The following is a 21503-nucleotide window of genomic DNA, read 5'->3' as shown; positions in this document are numbered from 1 at the left end:
CTGGCCACATGGTGGGATTAAAAAGACTTTGTCCCCTTTGATGTTTTTAGAACAAAAACAGAGAGAGAGAAAAAAAAAAAAAGAGGCTTGTGGATACAAAGTCATTAGCTCTGAGAATCGTGTGTAAATTTGGACAGAGTGTGAAAATGAAACAGCAGTTTCAGAGCGGTTAAAATCATATTTCCATAAATTTTAGTGAAGTCTACCACAAAAATTAAAATAGAACTCAAAAATAAAATTCTGGAGGCTTTCTTTTTTTTTTCTTTTCTTTTTTTTCTTTTGTTTAGCTGACTGCCAAATCAACTTTTTGTTCTTGTTTACCTGCCCTTAATATAGAAACAATAAACTTTACATATTCTGTCTATACTGTGAGGCATTAGTTTTTGAAGTACAAAGTAAACCTGTTTATTTTCCAAGATTTGCTGGGTTCATGGATCGTATTGGTAAGAGTATGTAATAATAATTCACCTTCTGATTTTTGATGTTCATAGATAATTTACAGTCTCAGGACGTGTGCCCTTTCTTTGTTATTTTTAATTAATATCACTAATAAGTAGTCTTTTTATATCTTCATAGATGAATAATACAGATGTTGCTTACGTAATTGAGATGCAGCTGTGTTTTGGCCATCAAAATCCTCCGGGGTATGTTTGAGCCCTGAATAACACCAGATACTTTAGCCTGTGTGTGTAGAGAGCAAAGTGGTCTATGAGGTCTCTCAAGAAACATCCTTCATAGGTTCTGTGGATAGGAATGATCAATTAGATTACTCAAATCCAGCACAATTTAAATGTTTCTTTTTTGATATGGTAAGTCTCCTACACGATAGGAAAATTAGATGCCATCTTCTGCTACGGGGAAGCATTTTTCTAAGGGTACAGAAAGTGAGAGGAACATTTTTGAAACTATTCTTCAGAGAATTGATGAAATGTTCGTGGAAGGTATCTTGAGAAAAGTTGTGCCTTCTCCATTGATAAAATGGCTTTATGGAAGAACTCAGTGAGTGATATCTCTGTGTTCTTGGGTAACAAAACAAGTTCACTTGTCCTACAGATTGTAAAAACAGCATTTCAGGTTGCAGTAAGAAAAAAATATTGCAAATCAGCTGTGGTAGACTCGACGTTTCTGATTTTCTAAACTGCTTACTGGTCTTCTGTTAAGTTTCTTGCCCTCATTGCTGAGCCAGGAGAACAATGATGCAATGTCAGCTAACAGCCTGAAGTGTTGCTGAGTGTCATTTGAGCTAATGCACATATCTCTGCACGAATTTTTTTAAGAACTTGCAGATGATTCATTCTGACAGCTAAGGTGCAGATGCAGTAACTTCAGCAGAGGACAGCAACACATGAGGTCATCACAGCCATTTGCAGTGACTGTTTGACTCAGTGTAAGTAATCCAATATACCAACTGAAAAAATTTTATCTTGAGACAGCTGCTGAGGTTGAACTGAGCTATTCAGCTGACTTTATGTCGGAGTGACATACCATGCTGTAGAGTGCAGTTTGAAGGCAATTTGTGAGCAGCTCAGCTCCCTGTTGGCTGAACATGTTGGAAAGGGCAGACATCTGGGGAAAGCCAAGTTATCATCCAACTCAAGTTGTGCCATACACTTCTGAACTGTCTCTGTTTTGGCATTAATGCAGGTCCTGTTTTGTAAAAAGAAACAAACACAAAATGTATCCCTGAGCATTAGCTCGAGGCAGAGATATTTGTGGGAAAGTTTTGCAGGTGGCCACTTAGAGTCATATGAGACTAACGCCTTTTGATGCTAATTGCTAGCTAATCACAAAGTGGGCTTCATCTGTGCAGGTAAGTATACAGATAAGAAGCAATTGCTACCTTTTATGGTAACTGCTGTTTTTCTGATGTTCAGGAATGTCCCCATCCATCTTCCTTTGTCATTGTTTCAAAACTTTCACCTGGATTCTGACTGGCCAAAGGGCATAGGTGGGATCTGGGTTTGCTCTGGTGATTTTTGTGATGGTTAGGAAGCTTTGCTCTATAAACAGACTTCACTATTCAAAACTATGGGTTTCAATGTATGTTCACATGGAAGACTATCTGTAGGGCACATCTTGAAGAATCAAATTGATTTTAAGGTAAATAACTTCTTTTGCTAGTAAAGTAAAATACAGTATGTCAATAACGCACCTTGATATCTGAGTTTTTTGAGGAAACCACAGGGTTACAAGACTTTCACATTAAAGTTGTTGGGCCTGATCTTTAACCATTTGGTATTTTGTAAAACCCCTTAAATCCATGAAAAGTGAGCACAGTACGTTATTGTTTTAATCTGGTAGTGATTACTACTGTTTGATCATCACAAAGTTTTACTCATAATCTTGCTTCTTTTTCTGCCTGTGCCTTTTTTTTTATCCTTAAGAGAAGAAAGAAAATACTGAAGTGCTTGCTGCAGAGACTGATTTTCCTGTTGTCTTTAGTTTGTTGCTGGCGGTTTCTTAAATCCAATCAAAAAGGGTCAGATGATGTTCTAGTAACTTTTATATTATTAAATGTGGTGAAGTTACAATTTGGTATAGCTACTTATTTAATGTTTATAAATGACCTGAGCATATTGTAGATGAAAACTATCCTCTCACTATGCATCATCACATCAGGATCACATCTTCCATTCTTTGCTGCAGAACAGTTGAGGAAATGAGGAACTGCTGTTTTAGAACCACACTGCTAGATAAGCATACACATCTGTGGAGGAAACTTCTTTCTTTATCACTCTGTATGCCATTTCCATTTAATGATATCTCCCAGTTATACAAAAAATGGTTCTACTAACAGTCCTTCAGAAATCTGCAACTAGTGAGGTACTAATATAAGTACAGTTTATATTTCATACGCTAAGATTCAGCCATATGTGTCTGTATCAGAACAAAAATGTCTTGAATTTTCCCAATTTAACATAAAGCATCACCACTTATCTGTTATAGACACCATTGAAAAGTTTAAATTTTAATTTTGTTGTCATGGCCTGTAGCTGTTGTACATGCTTTATAATGCATAATTATTGTTTTAAAAAGGAAAGATTGAAGGGTTTTTAAATTAAGAATACCAATAACCTTGAAAGTATTTCTTCTTACTGCTCTTTTCTCCACTTTGTTGAAAAAAAACTGAGATTGGAAACAAAGTTTTTAAATGTAAGTGATCCCTTATTTTTTCTTGTTTCACAACTTATGTGAATGGAAATTGGGAATGTTTAGTGAAAAGGAAACTAAATCTGTATTTTAAAAATAACTGAAGTTATCAGAAATTAAGCGGCATTATGTGAATATCCAAGATATTAGACCACCCTGAAAAATGGGGGGAAGGAAGAAATGTGTTCACAAAGGCCCAAATGACTTATTCAGAACACAAAATGATCTTTGCACAATCACATTTACAGCAATGCTAAGTTATGTTTCTTTGGTTTAAGATTGCTGGCCGCAAATGGTCAGGACAAGTGTTTCTGTCTGAACTGAGGACAGAAAACACATGAGCGCCATTTGTTGAAAATGCTACCGATTGCTTCACCAGAGCAGGAGGCAGCAGTGGGTGATAGACTGTGCTACATGGGGAAATCCTAATATTAATAGAATATTGCATCATATTTAATTTCTTTTTCATACTTGAATAATAGAGGCAGGTGTGAACAAGGAGGAAAATGAACGAGGAAGAAATTGCTTCAGAAGGAACTTTTCTTGCACTAGCATCATATTTATGCAGTGCTGTTTCTGAAAAGCAAGTATTGGTTTCCAAAAGAGGACTATGTAGACTTGCAAAGTCTCAAGATAACTAAAGGCATATTTTTGGAGCTCTGTGCAGGGTTTTTTTCAGAGCTGCTGGGTATTAGAATGCTTCTCATCCATTCAGCAATGTGGATATTCCCTTCTGGAGATTTACAACACTTGGTTGTTATCAGTCAATTTTGATATCGGCAAATCAGCTGTTGTATTCCACTGGCCTGGAAATGAGAATTTGCAAAGATTTTTCACCTGTTTCCTCTAAGGAAAAGAAGAGGGATCAGTAAGCACAACTGGCCTGGAAGGAACAAAGAGTGTCAGTGACTGTATTCTAGGAGCCTGTGCTTGCCCTTGCCCTTATTATGTGTGATAATGTATTTTTTTGGACATATGAAACTTAGATGACAACTGTTTTGACTCTCCGCTAAGCAACTGGAGGATAACAGTGAGGGTTGTCTTTTAGAGGCTGATCAACAATCGGTAACTGGAAGTTCTGAGGCAACCAAGCAAAACCTGCTTCAAATTATAATTGCATACTGTGTTTTATCTAGCAGAGGCAGTAGTCAAGAGTCTTTCTGCCATTTCTGAGCAGTACGTGAGACTATCTAAATGACGATCTCTAAGGGCATTTTGGGAAGATCGTTTGTACATCTGCCGAGGAAATGAGATCTTGTTTGGATGCCTTTCTTTCCTAGTTCTTTCTGCAGCTTTCTGTGGCGTGCCATGAAAGCTAATATTAACAGGATACTCCTCTAAGTCACTTAGTGGCTACTGGCTTTGCAAACACTGCAAATTGTGTTAATTTTAAATAGAATTGTGACTGCTAAATGACAGGAATAAATAGGTTATATCATAGTTCTGGCAAACGTTGTATATTTTAATTAGAAATTTTATTAGCAATAGATGACTAATTAGAGAGATGAGGCCTACAAATCAAGGAGCTGTCCAAGTGAACTTGTTACATAATTTCTATAATTAGTCTTTTCTCACAGTTCCCACTACTACTTTTTGGAAGCTGAAATGGCATGACAGAATTTTGTTTGAATGTTGGGCAAATGAACGCAGGATGCTGTTCTCCGGAACAGACTGGAAGAATTGTGGCTGAGGGTCTGGTGGTGACGTTCAAACCACAGCTGGTGGCTGTAAGACTGAAGTGCATGCAGTAGGAGAGTGTTACAATTTTTACAAAAAATGCTTTCCAGAATATGCTCCTGGAACAACTCCATTATCTGGTTTTGTATATGCCTGTTGATTTCTCTGTGTGCCTCCAGCATCACAAAGCTCCACCCTGCGGTTACAAAGTCATCTTTCATAGTGAATTGTGACCGTTTCGTTGTTAGGAAGTCCTCTATTTACCATAGCAGATGTACCATCTGCTGTGGTAAATTCAGCAGATACATAATGCTGGAGTAAGTGGTCTTGCTTGGTATTTGAATACCTTTTCTATTGTTGCCTTCATAGATCATGTGTATTCCTGTGTCTATTCCTCTGTAGGTCTCCGTTACATTAGCCTTCTCCATCTCTTTTCCTTTGCTTTCTCAGTCCATTATGGCTTCAAGGAGCTAGAGAAGACTCTGCGGGAGCTGGGGGGAGATAAGGGAGGAGCATGCCTTTGCAAGGGAGGAAAGATCCTGCTTAGTTTGTAGGAAGGGAAGGGTTTGAAGAGGACATGCAAAATGTCTGAAATGCATTGATAAAAGATGTCGTTGCTGCCTGTTGGCAGCATTTTCTTCAGACTAGCAATCTTGTGACAGCCATGAAGGTATGCTTTTCTGTTGAGCATTATTAGTGTACTTCTGGTAATTCAAATGCTATAATATAATATGCATATATAATATAATATACATATATATATATACACAATATAATAATATAACCACATCCATATTTGGGAAGCATTCCTGCCTTGAAATACCACATCCTAGCTAGGGCTAGCGCTTCAAAATTGCATTTTATGCCCTATGTAGATATTGCAAAATAACTCTAGTTGTACATTGGACTTTGAGCACAAGCCTTTTTAAGGTTCCCATTGACAAGAAAACAATAATTGGTAAGTTTCTATTAAAAAAAAAGAACAGGGGGAGAAAAAGTGTAAATTCCATAATGAGATTTGTATGAAAAAACATACAGAGAGGAACTGAATTAATTTTCTGTATTATCGAACATGCTATGTACTTTATAACAGAATTAAGGAGTGTTCAGAGATCACAGAGATAACCAGACTAGCTTGGTTGGGATAGGACACAAATTGGCATTGGAAGGCAGCTTGGAGGACTGCCAAAATACTTCTGGAGTCCAGGCATGAAAATCAATATGATGTAACTTGCTCCTGAATCCGAGAAGAATAAAAACTGCACAGCAATTCACCAACAACACTGCCGTGTAATAGTGATGACAGAAAAAACTCTGCAGCCTGGTTTGCACCAATGGAAACTGCCAGCACAGGCAAGCATGGAGTGTCAGCAAAGAAGGATTAAGGAGGGACAGATAAGGTCATCAAGGTGCATAATTACGTAGTTCCAGATTATCATCTGTATTTAGTACATCTGTCATATATATCTTATTTATACATATTGGTGTCTGACATGTGATTGATTTATATCCCCCCTCTGCCTCCCCTTCTATAATTTATTTATGGGATGGAATAGGAATGAGTCCCCATGAGACACAGAGTAGTACCACATGCTACCTATGGAGCCTGATGTTAGCGAACGCTCGCTGTCTGATTCCCCCCCTGCCCCTAGATTTATGCTGTGTATGTTTCAATTTAATCGCGATGGTACTGAGTCATTGTCACTGAAGCCTGTTTGGGCTGAAAGCTCCTTGAATGATTGTCAGTGTCAAATGATTTGAAATGGGCTTTGAGGTTGCTATTTGTAATATATCACCTACTGAAGCTTGGAGGAGTTCCTAGTTGATGCTCTCCATAAGAGATGACTTTAAAGACGCTTTTCTATATATGCACATATATACATAGATATATACAAATTGTACACAAAAATATACATGATAGAAATAGTGAACAAGGCTCCAAATCCTGCAGATATTTATATACCACAGAACACTAGTTATGAGTAGTTCCTTGGTGTCAATAGGGAAAATAATCCTATTTTTGTGGGCGTGAACTGTTATATTTACATAAACCTATTAGCAAATTTTCATCTCTGCCTGAGTTTCTTCCTTATTTGGGGATTTTTTTTGTGTGTGCAATGGATAGAATGAATAGATTTTTTTCTGGCAAGGGATACTATTTTTAATGATGCTTGACAGCAGTAATGCTTTTTTAAAAAAATGCAGTAAGGAACTGAAAGCTTTTGTTTTTTCACCATAAGCCATTTAAAATTTAAATTTCCAAATGCATTATCAGTTGTGTAATTTGAAAAAGCATTACATTTTAGATGACACATTTGAAAGAACAGAAGTACTAAGGACTCCTGTGACTCAGTTGCATTTCTGTTTTCTCTATTCACTGCTGCTGGGAAGGCATGTGTGCAAAGATACTCTTAGCATGAAACTTCCGGATTGCTGTTTTATTCCAGTTGTCATTAGTCCTAGTCAGTAGCTGGGACAAACACTGGGACATAAGGAAATATTAAATCATTCTCCTCTGATCTGGCAGTTGCTGTTAGTGGGCTGGACAATGTAGGAACTATTCAGGTGGTGTGTACAACCTGTGACTTCCTGCGTAAATGAGAAACCCTTAGCCCAGGCAAGCAATCTTAGAGCTGAATGTTCATTGTATTATCCCTAGAAAGGAGAAAGAGAGAGCATTGCCTTCATATTGGTGTACCTGTGAGGAATATAAAGTATCTGAAAATGAAATATAAGTGGAACCAAAGCACTTTAGGGTATTAAGTAGACTAATGATCAAATTCATTTACTGATCCATGCTTCAATAAGAAATTGGTCTACTCAGACTATTAAAGAAAGTTCTAAAGGAACTAGAAAAATAATTCCTAGTATGTAGCGTTAGAATCACAGAATGGTTTGGGTTGGAAGGGACCTTAGGGATCATCTAGTTCCAACCCCCCTGCCATGGGCAGGGTCACCCAGACAGAAAAATCTTGCAGCTCATAGTTTCAAATTCCAGTCTTTATTTCTGTTATTATGCTAAATTCAGTCAAGCTGTGAACATTACTCTTCAGTAAATGCTCTCAATATTTCTTTTTCTTGTTGGCTTGTTGTTCCTGGGACTCAGTGCTTCTAGGGGGTTTGTTTCTCCGCCAGGGCTCAAAGCCAACTGAAAGAAAGCGCAGCTGGTTGTCTGGGGGAAAAAAAAGATAGAAGAAGCCTTAGTGGAAGCTACTTGCGAAAACAAGCCTCAGTCTGCCGTAGTTGCTTGGGTGCTGCTTTAGGCTGAGGCTCTTGCACGTGGTGTTGAAACAGGCATTTGACGTGCAAATTTGAAACTCTTGCACGTGCTGTTGAATCTGGCATTTGTAAGACCAACAATTTATAAGCATACTTTGGACTATTATCTAAATGGTGTTCTACATTAATTTTTTGCCAGCAGATCTGTGATTAGACTCTCATTAACTTTTTTAAAAGCAAACTATATGAAAGAATGCCATTTTAGTATCATATAGGCATATTCCACTTTGACTTTCTGAAGGCCAGGAGCCCTGTTTCTCCTTTCTCAGTTTCATGTGACCATGGCACCGTTGCTTTTAGTGGAATCAGTTCTGATTTACAGTGGTTGAAACCAGGCTTTAGGGTAGAATAATTGACTTGGTAACAATGTAAAACAATAAGCATCTGCTCCAGTTGCTTCTGTGTAAGACCCCTGAACTTGTCTTGCCAGCTTAACTTCAGCCCTGCCTCACCCCCATGGGGGAGCCTGATGCCCTGGGTTTGGGGGGCCGCCCCCCTGGCCTGTCCTGCTTCATCACTGGGGGTGGTAGGACCAGCCCTGCCCTGCCAACCTTGAGAGTCTCCTTGGCTCCTGACCCTGGGCCCTCGGGGAGCAGCCCCAGCCCTTGGTGCTCCCCAACAGGCTTCCACTTCTGTCTTCATCAGAGTATCTATTGCCAAAAAGAAAATCCATCCATTTGAGTTCTTGACAATTTAACATACGAATTTCACAGAAACTATAGACCTACTGTCATATTTTATAAAGTGTTCCCTGTGAAACTGATATGGTGCTGGAATTGATGTAAGCGCTCCTGAAAGCAGGTCTACAAACTTCCAAAACGTCAAGGTAATAGATGTGTTCCTTTCAAAGATGTTGCACTCTTGGAAAGCATAATGAGAGGTAAATTCCAGAAAGGTTTATTGAAATCTGTTATAATAGTGGCCCTCAAACCATTTAGTGATTATAGCATTAAAAACATGTATTAGAATTAAAATATGTGTATGCCCACCAGTTCTTGGTACTTTTTATTCCCCGTGTTTTTCAGTATTTCTACTGATATGAAGTTTTCGTGATGTTGTTGAGAGCTATTAGTCTATGCACTTTTTCCAAGGTATGCATATTAATAATTCATAGAGCTGATGAATTTACAGCACTTTTTTCAGAGTTCTATATTCATTATTTCCTTTTCTAACAGTTCCTCTCACACAGCAGGTAAGAAAATATAATGTCTAAATATTTAAGAAATAATCAGAGGCAGTTTACAGCCAGCTTTTCGAAAATTGTCTTACTTTAGGTGGTATTTAATTTTTTTAAAATCATCCTGCTTAAGGTAATTTGAACCTAATTCTCAGAAGGACTTGTGCCACTGTTCAGCCAGTTGAGCAGCACGAAGCATTTGGTGTCCTATAGTTGTATGTGTAGATTAGTGATACTTAGATGAGAGGGCATGTTGTAGTTTGGTACAAGCTGTAGATTGAGCTCCTAAAATACAGGAAAAGTATAGTGTGACAGATGAATTTCCATGTGGAATTGAGCATTTTGAGCTAACCAAAGCTCAGCTATTGAACCTCTGTGTGGTCTTCAGCTCACCACTTCGCTTTTCCAAATGTTGTTTTTTTTCTCAGTTGTAAACAGTGAATAATGTTACCATAGACTATTGTTTGTAAAACAAACAAAGAAAGAATGTGGGATTCTAGGAAAAGTGATAGTAAATGCAGAAAGGACTGCAAGGTGTGTTTAAGGCTACACAACCCAGTGAAGAAGAAAGTTTCATCAGTCCTGGTTTTCAGCATGCCATATAATTCCGTACTTCATAGATTCTTATGCTGTCTTTCTCGCCATGGTGTCTGAGCTTCTTTCAGTACTGTTTAAGCAATATGTGAGTAACTTTTTTTCTTTTACATGTGGTTTCTTTTCTCAACCACAGTGTCCCTCCTTTTCCTTCACATAGCAAGGTCTCATCCTGGTTCTCAGGGAGCCAGCTCATGACACTTCGTGTGTGTGTATACATATGTATTTACACACACATGCTCTATAAATAAACACATGCATTTTTCCCAGAGTTGATCAAAGAAGCTGATTCTTGCTCAAGTTAGTAAAGCAAACTCAATGTTTTAATTTTAAACTCAGATATGAAGAGTAAAATAAATATGCAAGATTTTCTTTTTCCTTTTGCAAACTTTTTTAAAAAAAGGCAAACCCCTTCTTTCCAAACATTTTATCTGACTTCATCAAGTTTCGCAAGAGAAGCTGTACCCTAGAATAATTAATATTTCAAATGTAACATCTTGAGTGTTTCATTTTAATTCTGACAAAGATGGGAGAGACATTGATACTGGGGAAATTCAAATATCTCTGTAGTACGGAATAATTAATCTTGTATAAGAAGAAAAAAATCATTTTTATAAGCATTTTCTCCTGTAATCACGCAGCTGAAAAAATGCTGACTATGAGGGTATGGGTTCCTTTGTATTTATGCTGATGGTGTTCTAAATTCATAACCTCAAAACTAAAGCCCAACCAACCCCAAACACATACAATCACTTGATTTTCCTATAAGGGTTTTTTTTTCAAACTATTTTACTATCATTTCATTTAGCCTCCTCTTATGTGAGGTAAGGGGCTTTGCTTCTTGAATTATAGAATCACTCAGATTGGTGGGGATTTTGGGAGGTCACCAGTTCAACCTCCTGCTTAAAGCAGGGTCAACGCTGAATTTAGACCATGTTGCTCAGGGCTTTCTTTGTAGGATAGTGGAAACTTCCAAGAAAGGAAATTCCACAACCTGTTGCATTGCTTCACTATCCTCTCTAGGTGGTTGGAACAGCCACTCTTTCAATTTATGGCCATTGTCTTTCTCCCACTGTGCACCTCAATAAAGAGTCTGGCTTTGCCTTCTCTTGTGGGAAAAGATCTAGTCTTGTAGCTACTGGAAGGCTGGTATTAAGTCTCTCCTACCTGTTCTCCTTTCCACGCTAGACAAGCCCAGTTTCCCTCAGCTCCTCTGTGCAGGAATGTCTGTTCCAGCCCCTGAAAATCTTGGCTTTCTACTGTCTGAGGTTTATCAACATATTTCTTGTACTGGGGTGCCCAGAAGTGGACACAGTATTCCAGATGCAGTCTAACAAATGGTGAGTAAAGAGGAATAATAATTTCCCTTAACCTAGCCGTGCTTTTCTTTATACAGCCCAGGATGCTGTTAGCCTTCTCTGCTGGCTGGTGTTTCTCCCAGTGTCCACCAGGACCTCCAGATCTTATTTGGTGGTGCTGAGTGGCCTGCTGAGGCAGAAGGTTAGTCCAGCCAAAGTGCAGGGCTTTGCATTAATCTGTGTTGAACTTCACGTGGTTCCTGTCGGTCCATTCTCCAGCTTGTCTAGGGGCAGCCCTGCCCTCAAACATTGAATATGTTTGTGGGATGAACACCGCAGCTATTAACTACTGTTTTATGCTGTCATTAATTTTTGAAGAAAAATAGCGCGTTCAGTGGAAATTTTAGGGGAAATTTCAGTGTGATTATGAGATGGAAGTTTTAGGCTCACTGGAATCTGAAACTTCTATTTCAAAGGGTGTAATTATTTTCTTACTAGCTATAGTGATTAAGACCTTCATTTTACACTTAATTTCAGGGAGAACTAATAGCTCCATGCTGTCTCCCATAATGCTGGGGCACTAGTTCAACTCGTGACAGCTGGAAAGAGGCTGGGGCATTGGCTCTGCTCTGACTTGGTGAAAAGAGTGCCACCTACTGAGCCTATGTCCCAGTTTTGCAAACGTTGAGTATGCAAAGCGTAGTCTTTAATCCAAATTCTGACTCAGTGCAATCTAGTTTATTAATGAAATGAGTCGATGTTGTTACAGCCCAAGATGTGTCTGTACAAGCCACAGAAACCTAAGATTTTATATGGTGATAGCTAGGAAATCTTCCAATCTCCTTCTTCAACGTAGTAATAAAATAATGACATAGCAGGGAATATATGTGTATTGAATTTTGTTACTGTAAAACTGACGGAAGTGCAGCCTCCATGCAGTCTCAGCATATGCTGAGAAAAGGACAAAGAAAAACAATTTTTAAAAAAGCATAGCAAAAGCTGCTACTGCAAGGAAGAAAAATTATGATGTCTGGTTCTGGAGGAGACGTAAAGACTGCACAACACAAGGAACAGAAACAATTGAAGAGTGGCAAAATCTTTACAAAACACTTCATAAAACTGTTTATTGCTCAGTAAGCACTCGTGCCATGGTGTCTTTGAAGCGTGCTTCTTCTATTTCCGATCTATAAACTGGCTGGTGTACCAGAATGCTGGCCCGTTTTTGTTCTTATCCCATGTGGTATGTTTAGGAAGAAGTACCATCCTTTCCTGGAGATTTTGCATCTTACAGTGTGTTTCAGCTTTGTCCTTGTGCTTGCTGTATTGTCTTTGGCTCAGTAAAGAAGTATTCCTATCTACCTTATACATTATTTAGGAGGTAACTATCAAAAAACAACAATGTCAAAATGTCTCCTAGACAAGGGTAGAAAGCATCCTCCCGCACCTGCCCAATGTTAGCTTCTGTAGACAGATGATGATGTTTCTGCCACTGCCTGTTGCTTTTACATGATTATGTATTGTGAAACGTGAGACATTGCTCATCATTTTGCTTCCCAAACTCCAAACAGGTGAAGTAAAACATGCGTTTGTTCTGGCTGGAAGGAAGAACTATGTTTTGCTGTTACAAAATGATTTACAGTGATAGAAGAGTGGTGGGGTTTTGGATTTTTCTTCCCCAATGAAAGCTGAGATAAGCAATTTCAATCTTAGCAATATCTGATGTGCTTCATGGGAGGCACTGATTGCCTAACATCTTATAACAGAGAAGGAAATAACTCCAGTTTATGGAATCTGTCTTTTCAGTCTTTATCAGGGCAAATTAAACTAATGGGTTGTATGCCTTTGACTTCAGTTTTAGTCATTATATGTTCAGTTATTTAAGTTTGCTTTACATATTAGCAAATTTGTGAACAGCTGTGAACATTCCTTCTGTATTGATTTAAACAGTTATTGACCTATTGCTCCCGTCTATTCAGGAGTTTAGAAGAGCAAATGCATTAAGGATAGTATAGAGGAGTTTTCCTTGAATGTCCTCTTGAGACAGTGTTGCATCAAATGATACCTTTGGTTGTGAATGAAAAAAAAACCTTTACCAGTAGTACCTGTGGCTACTAATTCGCTCCTCACTTCCATGTGTCTCACTGTTATTCTCTGCACCGTGACAGGAAAACATTGGGTGTGGTAATTAGACTACTGACCTGGGACTCATCAGAGAAACCTGGTTACGCATCAGGTACATTCTGTAGTCACGGGTAAGTCACTTCTCTGGGCTTCTGTTTCAGTGCACCTTCAGCTTCCCTGGTAAAAATTTCTGCATAGAAGCCAGGAACTATTGGGAAAGAAATGCAAACTAGAGTGAGCAGTGCAAAAATGACTTCTATATTTCAGTCTATAAAGCAATACGTGCTGGAAGGGAAACTGTCCAACTGGTCTGGGGGAAAAAAAAAAAAAAGCTATGCTACTGCATGCACTGAATGAGCTAAGCCTGCATGAAGGTAAACACGTGGCTGGCTGCGTGTTGGGGAAAAATGTTTGGCATTTTTGTGTTGCTTGGCATGTTTCACTGAATGGGAGTCTGATATGTGAAATGCTGCCTAAATGTTATTTCATATTCTGAAAGTTTCGTTGGTTGTGAACAAACTGGAGCATTAGAGCAGTCTACAGGGGGAGCAATGACGAAGCAGCTTCTTGATTTCCTGCCTTAAGAGGAGTAGCGTGCCTGCATTTGACAGAACACTCTGTTTTTTAGTCTCGGACCACGGCGACAGAGGAAGCCATATTCCAGTAGAGGAGCTGGATGTTTTTGAAACCTCAGCAGTATGTGTTCTTGTGAAAGTAAATGTCAGGTGTTTGGTAAAACAGCCAGCAGTATAGAGATGACCTGAGCATTTGTATCATGATACAACTCCTTTCTCCCTTCCCTGTTTTTCCACTTTTTCTTCAGAAAAAGCTGTGAAAAAAGGGACCAAAAAGAGGGGAAAAAGAAAACCGTGGTTTCCTCTGGTGCAAGCGTTTCCTTAAAAACAAAAAGCTTTTAGTTTGTTTGTTTTTCTTTAGAGAGGAGGGCCAGGAAGCCTGATCACGCAGCCGGAGAGGCTGGCGCCCAACTCGGGGCCTCAAACTGGCGAGTTTTGCCAGGTGTTGAACACGGCCAGTGTTTTGCAGGGCTTGGCTTCCAAATCAGTGCTGCAAACTCCCTCCCCGCCCCTGACTCGTTGGGGATTTCCCCTGCTTCCCTGCAAACGGCAGCCAAAGCCAAGCAGAGAAGGTCAAGCCAAGATCTGTGAAAAAGGCCGGGGGGCGGGGGGGGGGGGCAGGCCGGTGCCGGGAAGAGGCTGCGGATCGGCGGGGCTGCTGCCTGTGGCGGGGGGGGGGGAGGAGGAGGAGGAGGAGGAGGAGGAAGAAGAAGAAGGCGGGAGGAGGAGGAGTTGAGGAGCCCGGGCCCGGGAGCCTCCCCGCTTACCGCACTAGGAAGTGACGCTTTCCCTGAGTCCCGGAGAGAAAGAAACAAAGTTTGGGGCTTTTTTTTTCTCCCCCCTCCTTCTTCTTTCCCCCCCTCTTTGGTGATTGCTGCTCCGCGTCCCCCCGTGGGCGCCCGCCGTGCCTCGCTTCGCAGGTGAGCAAGCACGTTTTCTTCCCTCTCCTCTTTTCCGCGGGTTTATTGTTATTATTTTATTTTTTTTTTTTTTCCGCACGATTTGCTTCCGTTTTCCTGCCATTTTGGAGAGGGGGTACCTTTCCTGGGGCTGCTTTTTTTTTTAAGGGGGGGGGCGGAGGGGGTATTGCTTGCTTTGTGGCTGCAGGATGAGGAGGGAAAAGTACCTGTGGAGCTGACGGGGGCGGCCGGGCCGCGCAGCCCCGCCGAGCCGGGGCAGCGGCGCTCCCGGTCCGCCTGCTACGGGGCGGGCAGGCTCGGCTGCTGAACTATTTTCCCCCCCTTGCTTTACCGTGAATCGTTCGGAGGGCTCCGGAGGGGTTCCTTTGCCGCTGCCTGGCTGCAGCAGCGCGTTAGGCATATATCCGTGTCCGGGTGAGCTGCCTGCGGGTGGTCTTTTGGGGGGTTCGTTTGTCGTTGTGGGGCTTTTTTTATTATTATTATTAGTTTGTTTTGGTTTTTTTCCCTGTTTGCTGCTGGGGCAGCTCCGGCCGCAGGGGTCCGGGGGGGGGAACACGTCGGGCTGCAGCCGCGGGTTAGTGCCCGGGGAGCCTCGGCGTGAGGGGCCGGATTTCACTGCCGGGATTTGCGCGGTGGATTGGGGGTGAGGCGGCGGGGGGAGGAGGGAGGAATTTATTAGATAATTTCTGAAAATCCCGTGCTCTCAAATGTGCAGCTCCTTCTCCGGCAGCAACTGCAAAGGACGGATTCTTTGCAGTTTACCAGTAAAAGCTGACAATACTCCCACGCGCCTATGCGAGCGTCTTATATAATGCGTACAGGTTTTTTTTGTTGGTGGGTTTTTTTTCCTTTTTTTTTTTTTTTTTTTTTACCGGGCGTAAGCAGGGTTTATTTTGGGTTTGTAAAAGTCTCGTGTGGCTGCAGCCTGCAGAATTAAAGCAATATTCTCTTCGCCCCACAGAGATTTCCCTGGCATCCTCTTTAAAACAGATAGCGTCTTTTCCCTGATACCCCCAAATCACTTGATGCCATCCTGACTGCGTGTTTCGAGCGCGGTGTCGGGGCCGTCGACACTGGGGTAAGCTGTTAAGGGAGGGGAAGAGAGAAAAGCAATGTCCTAATGCGGAGACTGATATTAGGTTGTTTAGAGGGCGAGACTGCAGTTCCAAGCAGCAACAGCAGCAGCTTTATGACTGTGTGTAATTACAGAGTGATTGCATAGGGCAGCATTGTTGGAACAAATACGTATACGCAGACTATTGTGCAAGATTTCTGTACCGAACAAAACCCAGTTCTGCATTGCAAATGCTAAAAAGAGAATGTATATTCTGCATTGCATTTCCACATTCCTCTTTGACTTCACCGAAGAATTAGAAGGGAGAGAAGGGGGTAAGTGGAGTGAGGCTGATTGCAGAGGTCATAGACCTGAAATACTCAGCAGAAACACCACCAACAGTCTGTGCAGTCACAGAAGAAATTGAAAGCTGGTTGAATCTGTGGGTTCATGTTTCCAAAGTGATTACACAGCAGGCGAAAATCAGTCAGGTTTGCTAACAGTCCTGCAGGTTTAGTGTAATTCTTGCTCTGGTCTAATTGTTTGCATGGGAAAAATGACTGTGTTAAAATAAGTAACTGCAGTTCAGCTAGCTTGCTTGGAAAAATGGAGAGAAGAGCACTGGGGAGAGTTTCTGTGTCAGGCCCCAAAAAACTGTAAGTTCCTGTCCAGCCTGTTGTAGGTGAACCTGCTTTGGCAGGGGGGTTGGACTAGATGATCTCCAAAAGTCCCTTCCAACACCTATGATTCTGTCATTCTGTGAAAGGAGTGCTGGACTAGACATAAGTTTTAAACACGGTGCTTCAACTTTAGTTGAAGAGTTGCGTCTTGCTTGGTGATCTTGCAGGCAGCGTCGGCTGAGGGTTAGGACAAGGCATTGAGAGTGAGCCACTGACACTGTATAAGACTTCGAAAGACCATCAAAATTATGCCAAAGTTCTTGTGGATACAACTTAAGGTACCAAAGATTTGTTTTTCAGAGATGCTGGTTACCTGTAATTTTTATCAGTACTTGTAATTCATGAAACATCAGATCCAAAAGATTTCAGATCTGGTACTCAGAAATTGGCCTTTCTAAGGTTAGAGACAATTTTCTAGAAATGTTGTCTTTAACCATCACTGCTGATGTCTTAATAAATGCTGTGAAAACTTGTAAAGTGTCATTGAGCACTGTGATAGAAAGTACTACAAAAACAGAAAGCTACCTTAAAATTTCTTGGTGTTCAACTAGAACATATTATTTTAGTTCAACACACAGATTATTTTATTACTGGTAGTTTCCTCAGGTTGTCAACGAAATGCTTCATGGAAAATACATGTAACTTTGTTAATGAAGAATGTAGTGATGTGCTGAAGAAGTTTACATTTGGTTGGTTGTTTTTGTTTTTTTTTTTTTAGCAAGTGGCTAATTAATCACAGCACTAGGCCTATCACTTGACAAACCTACTGTCATGGTGATCCTTCTGTATGTTTATTGGAGCATTTTATTCTAATACAAAATAAGCAAAGATATGTTAATCTGTGCATTACTATAATGCTCTATTTGTAAATTTTTCTTTGAATTGTTCTTCATGTCTTGACTGACTTGTCAATCTATGTTATCCTGGGTGTTTTAATGTCAAAATTACTTCTAGGGAAAAACAGAATCATTTGTGGTAGTGATACAATACAGTAATTCCTTATGCTAAGCCTTTTGCTTTTGCCAGACTTGCGTGGTGGGAGAAAATGTTTTAGGCCAGGATTCTTCGGGCTTGTATACAAAGGAGCAGGTAACTTTTATGTCCATGAGTCGTCCTGTGGTACTCGGTGGAATTAGTCATAGACGTACTTTTGTGTGCATATTAGCAGAAGGCAGGCGTAGCCCAGCTAGCTTTTAACCCATCCGGGCGCATGAGAGTAGCGGTGGTACGAAAGGACGAAGGCTGCAGTGCAGTACAGGCCTTTCGAGGGGCAGCAGCGCAGTGCAGGCCTTTCAAGAGCCTACGTACTCCTTCCTGATGTTAATTTATGCTTTTGCGTTTTCACTGTTACTGTCACCCGTAAGCAGTAGCTGCAAGAACGGCAGGAGGTATTTTCAAGCCTAGCACCCCTCCCGTGACGCTGTTCTGTCAAGCTGCCAGGCCGTCCCTGAAGCTGCCCCTGGCGGAGGACCTTTGGCCTTTCTTCAGAAATGGCCGCCGTGGTGATGGCGGTGGCAGCAGGAGCAGTGTCTGTGTGGGGGTGTGCATGGGGGGGTGTGTTCGGGCATGTGAGGAAAGAAGAGCGACGGACATGAATCAGAATGGGAGTCAGTCTAGCCCGCGGTCCTGTTTCCAAAGGTGGATGTGTTTCCTATACGCTTAGCAATTCTTGGGGAGTTCATACTCAAGATTACCTAGTTTTCCCTCCAGTTCAGGTAAACATTTAGCAGCCATTTTTTTAACCTACTGATCAAAACATGGAATGAGGATGTTGAAGGGGCTTGTATTAGGGATAAGAGCTGATTTGTTTTTGTTGTTTCACCTTTTCTTAAAAAAAAAACCAAACTGATTTTTTTTTCCTTTTTCTGAGGCATTGCATAAAATCTTAGTATTGGTTGCAGTAAATTACAGTTTTGCTAAAATGAAATATAGTAAATATACATATTGTCTCCAGTGTAGTTAGCTATATTCCAAGTGACACAAAGGGAGAAATAAACCACTTTTCTCTGAGTGCTCATGATGTGAAGCCGGGGGGAGGCGAGGGGGAGGCAGGAGCTCTAGTGGTGAGGTTTTGCAACACGTGTCCAAAAAGCTAGCAAATTCTGGCACAGGCAAGCCAAGGCTCATGAGTCAACTCCAAATGGAAGACTTGTCACTGAGCAACTTGTAAATAGGAGGGATGTACTGCTAATTCAAGGAAATATCATCGTTAGGACCTCCCCTAATAATTGGAATAGCGTGGCACAGAGCTATCTGTCAGACGTGCTTTGAATCATGTGTTCCCTTCAGTGCAATTTCAATGTTCAAACCAAGAAATCCTTGTTGTGCGATATGTAGGTCCCTGAAGGAGGTGGTTGCTCAAGTAATAACTTAAATTTTTGTAGCTGCATACCAGCAACGTGCATTCCACATGGAAGCTCCTTGGCAGCTACAGCGGCTCCCAGGGCACAAATGGCATGTGTTTCTAGCGGGAGGCTGCTCAATAAGCACTTCACAACGTTTTGCATAACTTCTGTTTCTGAATGGTCTCCAACTGTAGCCCTTCTCGAGCACTCTGATGACCAACTCTAGCAACTGAAAAATACACAGGATGTTATGAGAAGAAGCTATATTCTTCGCACTGGGAAAAATGTGAATCTGTGCATTTGAATGCAGCCAACATTCAAGTATTCAAGAGCAAACAATCGAATGGGGAGGCAGAGATAAATCTTGGTAATTAATTCTTCGCTTTTCTGGCTGTGTTGATGCTTTTTATCATGTTTGGTGCAACTGACAGCCACTTGATCAGCAGATCCGAATTAATATAATTCGTTAATCTGTATATGGTATGGAAGATGTACAGATATTTTTTGAAATTTACATCTCTCAAAAATTACTGTTCTCTTTTGTACAAGTAAATTACATGAATGCCTCTTGTTGCATTGACAGCTGGTGTTGCTCAAGAAGTTAAAAACTGGGAAAAGCTAGATTTGGAGGGGGTGGCAAAGTGTTCAGTGGGAGTTTTTTTGTGGTTTTTTTTTTTTTTAAAGGCATCTTGAAAGGCCTACATCAAAACGTGGAATAACGCTTTCTTTTTTAGTCTTTAGTATTTGAAAATTAATTTTAAAGTTCTGTATAGTTTATCTGAAGTATCGGTAAGGATTGAAACAAGTTAAACACTATTAATGACTGAAGTAGTAAGCTGAGAAACAGTTCCGCTATCTTTTTTGCTAAATTTGTTACTGATTCATTACATGTTCCATGTTGGGATGTAAAGAGCTAGGAAGTGGAATCAAGCCAATATTCAGGTTTTACTACTTCTTTGCTGTATATTATCTTCTTATGTGAAAATTGGTTCTCAGTTGCTTGGCTTTCCCCATCATAGCTTACTAATAGGAGAGGTTACAGTGCAGTAATATATATTGGTACATCCTCTTGTCATTTATTTTGAGAAGACAAATTAAACATAGATGTATATTTATGTATACACACAGTATTCTGCTATACACCCTTAAGTTTTTCATACCTTAGAAACATCTGTTCTGAGGGAAACTTTTTCTTGTAGTGATAGAGTACTATTTGTGAAGCTTTGTTTATTTTTTAAAAAGACTTTTTGAAGTTTTTTGTTTGACTGTTTGTACTATTATTTCAAACTTGAATATAATGTCAATATTTGGGGTTTATCTTAATTTGTTGGTTTTAATAGTGTTGCTTTTGATATTTCTAGAGCTACAATGACCAAATCATGCATGAATCGTGACTGCAAGGATTGTTCTTGTCTTTTTTTTTTTTTTTTTTAATCAAGGGCTTTTAACTGAGAAGACTTTTTGGAATATCGGTTTGGCTTTTCAGTCTGGTTGTGGTATCGTGTTGTATGGTTGATTTCCAGCTACCAGACAGTCTACATCCCTTCAGCACGGGGGAACTAGAATCTGTTCTCTGAAGCTGTGGATTGTGGGGCAGTGGGCCAGCAGAAATGCTTGTTGCCATGTCTGTGGTGTGTGCTGAGATGAAGTCTAAAGTTGAAACTAGTTCCAGAAGTCTGAATAATCTCCAAATTGCCCTGTTATGGTTCACAGAATAAAAGTGCATTTCTATTTGGATCCCAGGTTGCTTGAGGATATTGCATGGTTTCAAACTCAGCTTAATCATGTATGTTTAGGTGCAGACTTATCTGCTGTTGGTGTACACTTAACGATTCCTTGAGCATCTCCTTTTGAACTCCTGCATCTGTCTCTTAGTAATTGGTCATAAATTACATTATCGTTTAGAGTTTTATAGTAATGCAAGGCAACTATACTTGCAGTTTCATAATATCCTTAATGTTCAGATTCTTGATACTGAATAGTCACCTTTAGACACATTGAAAAGTAAAGTAAAATGAAGTGCCATACGTTAAAAATACTCTTGGGATTTTACTGGATCATTTGCCATTAACTGTCTTATTTTCAGGCTTTATTTTTTCCTGCATAAGGTATTGTTCATTCTTTCAAGCACTTCCTGAAAGGCGAGTTTGCTGAGAGTTTGTGGGAAATCGCTACACTTGGGTGGAGAAGGATTTAACAAACTATTTTCCTATTTAGAATTTGGTTTTATACCATTTGAGAACAAAATCCTAGCACTGCCAAATTCCTGGTGTGAGGAGAGAGCGCCACGGACGTAAGGCATTCTCATTGCTTTAGGAGATTCCAATGATGACAATTTAGGATTCCAAAGACTCATGTATGCGAAACTGGCAGGGAAATCTGACTCCCCCTCTGGTTTAGTTTGATGTCATGACTTGGAATATTTTCGAGAAGCTCTAGATGTTATCCTGTATGAGACATGCTAAATATTAGGAACATTTATAATATTATCTTTATTATATTGAATTAAAACGGTAACTTTATTTGTATTTTTTTAATTGGAAAGCTATTATCTTTTTCAAATTTTTAGAAAATACAAATATTTTTTCAAGTATATGTCATGGGTAAATCGCGTAGTATTTCCACAACAGTAT

At 40.2% G+C, this 21503-nt stretch overlaps 1 protein-coding gene and 1 long non-coding RNA gene across 4 annotated transcripts in view; one reads left to right on the top strand and one right to left on the bottom strand.

The window, feature by feature from the left end:
* Positions 1-7884: 7884 nt before the first annotated feature.
* LOC128908463 (uncharacterized) lies at positions 7885-14730 on the bottom strand. The gene is made up of 3 exons (XR_008465953.1): positions 14639-14730; positions 13374-13504; positions 7885-7999 (listed from the first exon to the last, which is right to left on the bottom strand). It is a non-coding gene; the product is annotated as an uncharacterized LOC128908463 (long non-coding RNA).
* MIDEAS (mitotic deacetylase associated SANT domain protein) overlaps positions 14667-21503 on the top strand; it is a 52351-nt gene continuing 45514 nt past the window's right edge. For 2 of the 3 annotated variants that reach the window (XM_054198718.1, XM_054198719.1), the window contains exons 1-2: positions 14679-14791; positions 15753-15869. The gene's annotated coding sequence lies outside the window, so the exon portion shown is untranslated. Of the gene's footprint in view, positions 14792-15752; positions 15870-21503 lie in introns of all 3 variants that reach the window. The other variant, XM_054198717.1, reaches the window with a different exon arrangement.

Source organism: Rissa tridactyla, chromosome 4 (genome assembly GCF_028500815.1).
Source record: "Rissa tridactyla isolate bRisTri1 chromosome 4, bRisTri1.patW.cur.20221130, whole genome shotgun sequence".
Taxonomy (NCBI): domain Eukaryota; kingdom Metazoa; phylum Chordata; class Aves; order Charadriiformes; family Laridae; genus Rissa; species Rissa tridactyla.
The sequence above is the reverse complement of the archived record's forward strand: the minus strand, read 5'-3'. Positions and strand labels throughout refer to the sequence as shown.